This window comes from Urocitellus parryii, chromosome 5, assembly GCF_045843805.1.
Source record: "Urocitellus parryii isolate mUroPar1 chromosome 5, mUroPar1.hap1, whole genome shotgun sequence".
Taxonomy (NCBI): domain Eukaryota; kingdom Metazoa; phylum Chordata; class Mammalia; order Rodentia; family Sciuridae; genus Urocitellus; species Urocitellus parryii.
The window spans coordinates 98,950,519-98,957,000 of NC_135535.1; the positions used below are offsets into that span (position 1 = coordinate 98,950,519).

The following is a 6,482-nucleotide window of genomic DNA, read 5'->3' on the forward strand; positions in this document are numbered from 1 at the left end:
AGAGAGAGAGAGAGAGAATTTTTTTAATATTTATTTTTTAGTTCTCGGCGGACACAACATCTTTGTTGGTATGTGGTGCTGAGGATCGAACCCGGGCCGCACGCATGCCAGGCGAGCGCGCTACCGCTTGAGCCACATCCCCAGCCCAGGGTTGAAATATTTTATAAAACAGGGTCTCACTAAATTGCTGAGACTGGCCTTGACATTGCAACCCTTCTTTCCTGCCTCAGGATAGAAGTCACTGTAATCCTGAGTCACTGGGATTAGAGGCATGTACCACCACATCTGTCAGACTGATTATCTCTTCTCTCCATCATTCTACTAGACCAAGAAATAGGCAAGGCCAGACACAGTGGCACACACCTGTAATGGCAGTAACCAAGGATGCTGAATCAAGAGTATCACAAACTCGAGGCCACCTTGGGCAATTTAGCAAGACACTGTCTCAAAATAAAAAAGAAGTAAATAAAAAGGGTTGGGGATATAACTCAGTGGTAGAGCACTCCTGGGTTCAACCTCCAGTACCACAAAATACACACACATAACACACACACTCACACACACACACACACACTCAAGTATCTCCTTGTGTTCAGTCTTCTCAAGACAGAAATAGACGTAGAGTGTTCACTTAGGCCTTGGTATTGCAATCCTGTTCATATAGTACTGCAATACCCAGTACTTACCCAGATAATTTCCATTACAATGGAAATTTTCCATAAACACATTTAACTTATTGAAATGTTGCATATATATTGATTGTCACTTGCACTAAATACAAGTTGAAAAAGAGTTAATAAATATCGGAAAACCTAAGGAAATAATGCACAACTGATTGAATGATTTTTTTGACATAGAGTCAAAAAAGAAGTAGAAGAGAGACAGAAAATAAGAGGAAAGTTGAGGAGAGAAAAAAGTGTATGGTTTATGTGAACCATACATGTGAACAATGATGGATTTGTCAATATTCTTGAGAGAGAAACAGAATAATTAAGTAATGTCATAGAAAAAAAGTGACTAGCTGGACCAGATAGTTGAGGCGTGTAATTCCAGCAACTCCAGAGGCTGAGGAAGGAAGATTGAAAGTTCAAGGCCAGCCTCAGCAATTTAGTGAGTCCCTAAACAATTCATTGATCCCTGTCTCAAAATAAAATTTAAAAAAGCTGAGGATATAATTCAGTGGTTAAGGGCTGGGGATGTGGCTCAGGCGGTAGCGCGCCCGTCTGGCAGGTGTGCGGCCCGGGTTCGATCCTCAGCACCACATACCAACAAAGATGTTGTGTCTGCCGAGAACTAGAAAATAAATATTAAAAATTCTCTCTCTATCTCTCTCTCTCTCTCTCCCCTCTCTCACTCTCTCTTTAAAAAAATAAAAATAAAAAAAAAATAATTCAGTGGTTAAGCACCCCTGGGTTCAATCCCCAGTATCATAAATAAATAAATAGCAAGGCATGGTGGAACATGCCTGTAATCCCAGCAATTCAGGAGGCTGAGACAGGTGGATCACAAGTTCAAGGATAGCTTCAGCAATTTAGTGAGACCCTGTCTAAAAATAAAAAATGAAAAAAGTTTGGCAATGTAGTTCAGTGGTAAAGTGCCCTTGGGGAATTGGTTCAATCCCCAGTACCAATAATAATAATAATGAAAAAATAAAATCAGAAACAGGTGCCAAGTACATGGGGCAATTATGGAATTATCACAGGAAATTATGTCAAAGTGGTTTTCACCTGATGTGGTCCTTATATTTTCTGTTTTGTTTGTTTAAATGTTGGGGATTGAACTCAGGGCTTACATATGCTAGAAAAGCTGTTGGCCAAAGCCACCAAATCTTACTCTATTTTCTAAGAATACTTCCTTAAAAGACTTTTGCTCCCCTTCCATTGTAACCTAGCTTCAACTACATTTTGCTCCATTAAGGATACTCTGGAGAATTGAACAACAGCAGATGAGGTAGAGAGGGAAGATGGGAGGGGAGGGGAGGGGGGATAGTAGGGGATAGGAAAGGTAGCAGAATACAACAGTCACTAATATGCCATTATGTAAAAATGTGAGTGTGTAACTGATGTGATTCTGCAATTTGTATTTGGGGTAAAAATGGGAGTTCATAACCCAATTGAGTCAAATGTATGAAAGATGATATGTCATGAGCTTTGTAATGTTTTGAACAACCAATAAAAAATAGAAAAAAAATTAAAAATTAAATAATTAAATAAATAAATAAATAAATAAAAGGATACTCTGAAAAGGTTCCCCATCCTGTCTCATGCCCTGAACAGTCTTGCCAGAAAACAGGAAACTTTTTTCCCATCCTGACTTTGATTTTTAAGTTCAAAAGCAATTCCATTGAAGTTTACTTTCTTTTCGCCTTCTCTGAGACAGGGTTTCACTGTGTTACCCAACCTGGCTTCAGTCTCCAGCAAACAAGTGATCTTTTGGCCTTCCTGCCTTAGCCTCTCTAGTAGCTGGGAAAAAGGCATATGCCTGCACCAGGCTCTGAAGTGTGCTTTTCTTTTGTGTACTGTTCTTTTCATAATCTCTTCAAACAGGAACCATGAGGCAACAGTCGGAGTGGCAGGATCTTGGATGACTTTTTTTTTTTTTTTTTTTTTTTTTTGGTACCAGGGATTGAACCCAGTGGTTCTTAGCCACTGAACCATATTCCCAGCCAGTTTGTTTTGAATTTGAGACAGGGTCTCACTAAGTTGTTTGGGGCCTCTCTAAATTGCTAAGGCTGGCTTTGAACTTGTGATCTTCCTGCTTCAAACTCTCAAATCACTGGGATTATAGACATACCTGAATGACTATTTTAATGACATCTAAAGCCACCAAATTTCACTCTGTTTTCTAAGAATACTTCCTTAAAAATCTTTTGCTCCCCTTCCATTGTAACCTAGCTTCAACTACATTTTGCTCCATTAAGGATACTCTGGAAAGGTTCCCCATCCTGTCTCATGCCCTGAACAGTCTTGCCAGGAAACAGATGACCTGGGTGCATGGGATCCCTGGTGACTCTGCTGGAACAATAGACCTGACTTCAAATGAGCCTACAAGTGTAGCTGCTTGTTGAGGGGTAGGCTGTGAAGTACCTCCGCACATATCCTTGAGACAACAAGAGGAGTATCTCAGCTTTCCATTTCCTTGACTGAAGCTCAGTTATCTTTAGTTGTCTCTCAGCTCAATCATCAGAAAGAAGCAGGGACCTGTTCCTGATCTCACTCTAGAAAAACAGAGTGAGCAAAGAACAGTGGGTATTTTCTACTGACTTATTTGAAGGTAACTTAAGGTCATGTTACCAGAGACTCTGCCTGGATTCCAGCTGGCTGGATTTGGCTGTCTGCCTACATAAGAAATAGGGGAAAGATGGGAAAAAGGAGAAATGAACTTCATGCAGTTTGATCAGCTGGAGAGAAGCAGGTAGACTGCTTCTTTATCAGACATCTTTATCTATTTTGCTCACTAATATACCCCAAATGCCTAGAAGAGTGCTTAGGACATGGTAGACAATCACTATGTATTTGAAAATTTTATATAATGGTAATGATTAGAAATCTCACATGGATTTTTTGAGGATGAATTTAAAATAAAAAATTAATTATCTGGGTGGGGGTATAGCTAAGTGGCAGAGCATGTGTTAGGATCCCGGTTCTATCCCCAGTACTGGAAAAAAAAAAAAAAAAGAGTCTAAATTATTAACCATATGGAAAAAAAAATAGGAATGTCATTAGAATGCCCCCCCAAAAAATGTTTCTATACGTCCAAACAATAAAAATCTGGCAGGATTCAACTGTGGAAAGACATCTAAGAACAAACACAGAAACCAGATAAGATGACCCATGTGGGTGAGAGTCGTTCTTAAGACTCTTCTAATTCATAATTAAGGGAAATAAAGAGGAGTAGGGAGCCAAGCACAATCTTGAGGTGACTGCTGACAGACGGAATGCAAGCAGTCAGGCAGGCCGGCCCTGTTCCACACCCCCCACGCAAACAGAAACAGGCACACTCGTAAACAGCAGCGCTGCACCTGCTTCCGTTCAGAGAAGTTAGTATAAATAACTGGTTCAAAGAAGCAATGAAGGCGGTGTTCCAGGTGGCCGGCCTTCCCTCCTGCTCCAGAAGTTTCTGTAGGGAGTAGATCTCCTTTCCAACACTGGAGGCCGGGAAAGAGGAATCTCAAATACAGACAGAAACCGTGATCAAAAAAGGTCCAGCCTGCTGCAGTGGGGCGAGCCTGGATCACGAGTTTACAACCAGGCTCAGCAATTTAAAGGAGGCCCTGAGCAACTCAGGGAGACCCTGTTTCTAAATAAAATACAAAAAAGGGCTGAGGATGGGGCTCAGTGATTAAGCACCCCTGGGTTCAATCCTTGGCAAAAAAAAAAAAAAAAAATCACAAACCACACAGGGAAATAATGATTTCACTAAAGAGCAGATCCAAATAGATGAGTGATGAGTTAAAAAAAAAAAAAAAAAAAGCCTGAATATACAAAAAGCACCAATATTGGAAAGGAAAGAGTCAATAATTATAGGTGATAGTAAATTAATAAACAAGTTCACCAGAAAAAAAGATTACTGAAGGATTTAAAATAATGCTTGGTGGGCTGGGGATGTGGCTCAAGCGGTAGTGCGCTCGCCTGGCATGCCTGCGGCCTGGGTTCGATCCTCAGCACCACATACCAACAAAAGATGTTGTGTCTGCCAAGAACTAAAAAATAAATATTAAAAATTCTCTCTCTCTCCCTCCTCTCTCACTCTCTCTTTAAAAAAAAAATAAATAAAATAATGCTTGGTGCATACTAAATATTATGTAAGTGTTAGTTATTTAAGCAGCAGTAATTAATAGAAAATGGAAAGTTAAACCCTGTTCACAAAATCTCAGTGTGAGAACTTTAAAAGAAAATGTCATAAATATTACTGAAGGACTTAATGAAGATGTAAAACAAGTAGAATTATAAGTCAGGTTTAAAATTGAGAAAATAAATATTACAAAGATATTAATTCTCCTTGAATTCTTCTATAAATTCAGTGAAATTCTAATTCAAAATTATCCTCATACAAATTTTTTTCCATAAAATTTACAAATTCTAAAATTAATCTGAAAAGTTTAAATGGGTAACCATTGTATCCATTAAGAACCACCATCCCAATTTAAAGAACTGAGGATTCTAGATAAAACAAGTTAAAAAAAATAGTGTTAAGTGCATGGCTGCATTAGTAAAAAATAAAAAGAAAATGCTCAGAGTTTTATCAAAATAAAGTAAAACTAAGCCCGAAGGAGAAAGTAAAGCCTGATATTGGGCTCTGCCCTAAGGGTTTCTGCCAATCCAGGATAATCTTGAGCATCCATTTGTATAGCCTTAGGACAAAGGACAGACAGAAGCCAAGTAGCCACTCAAGTTGGACTCATATAAAAGTTTGAGTCAAACTGGAAACTAATTAATGGAAACTGCTTCAGTACATACGAATAAACCCAGAATACATAAAAGCTACACCCTCACTATAAGGGTGAACTACAACCTAACTAAACATATTCCTTCTCAGATTGGGGAACCACAAATTTACTATAGCTTTCGACATTGCAAATGAGGAAAAAGAAGAAAAATCATCTCCACTGAAAATTTATAACCACAAACCAACCTTTAAATATGTTTGCAATATTTAGTCCCCAAAACCTCAACCCAGAAATTTGTTTTAAAGTGATGCCTTCAGCCAGACAACTGATGAATGCTCAGAGAGTTTAAAAGGCTGTGGCAGGAGGATAGCTCATTCAAAATCAGCCTCAGCAAATTTGTGAAGCCCTGAACAATTTAGGAAGACCCCATCTCAAAATTTAAAATTAAAAAGGCCTGGGGATTTGACTCAGTGTTTAAAAGCCCCCTGGGTTCAATACCTGGTCCAAAAAATAAATAAAAAACCTAAAGTTAAGCCTTTGGTGCTCACATGGGCAGCACCTATACTAAAATTGAAATTATACAGAGATTAGCATAGCCCCTGAGCAAGAATGACATGCAAATTCATGAAGCATTTAACATTAAAAATAAATAAATAAAGGGACGCTTTCATTTGTGTGTAAGAAGCAAAAAGAAAATCTTCTGTAGAGAAAAACAACTTCAACACAGATCCCAAAGAATACACATAAATTCTCCACAAAAGAAAGTGATGGGGGAATCAAACACAAGACATAGACTCAACACATACATGCTTGCACAGAATGATAAAGCAGGTTGCCACAAGTGAAAATCAGAACCAAAACGCAAAGATCTGATACCACATAAAATAGATCATAGCCATTGCTGCTGTTGATGTTGCTTGTGCTTACTTGGAGACATGGAAACATGACAAAAGGGGAAAAGAAAGCAGAGATGCCTGCAATGCATCAATAAATGGGGATTAATCTTGTATACTTTGAGAATTCAAGTACTTAGTAATGTAATTAAGACATAGCTCTATTTCAAAGAGATCATAGTCTACCTAAAGACATAACA

At 38.5% G+C, this 6,482-nt stretch overlaps 1 non-coding gene across 1 annotated transcript; it reads left to right on the forward strand.

Annotated features, from left to right (window-relative positions):
• Window positions 1–5,929: 5,929 nt before the first annotated feature.
• On the forward strand, window positions 5,930–6,033 carry LOC113198252 (U6 spliceosomal RNA). Its single transcript, XR_003302818.1, has one exon. It is a non-coding gene; the product is annotated as a U6 spliceosomal RNA (small nuclear RNA).
• The last annotated feature ends 449 nt before the right edge of the window (window positions 6,034–6,482 follow it).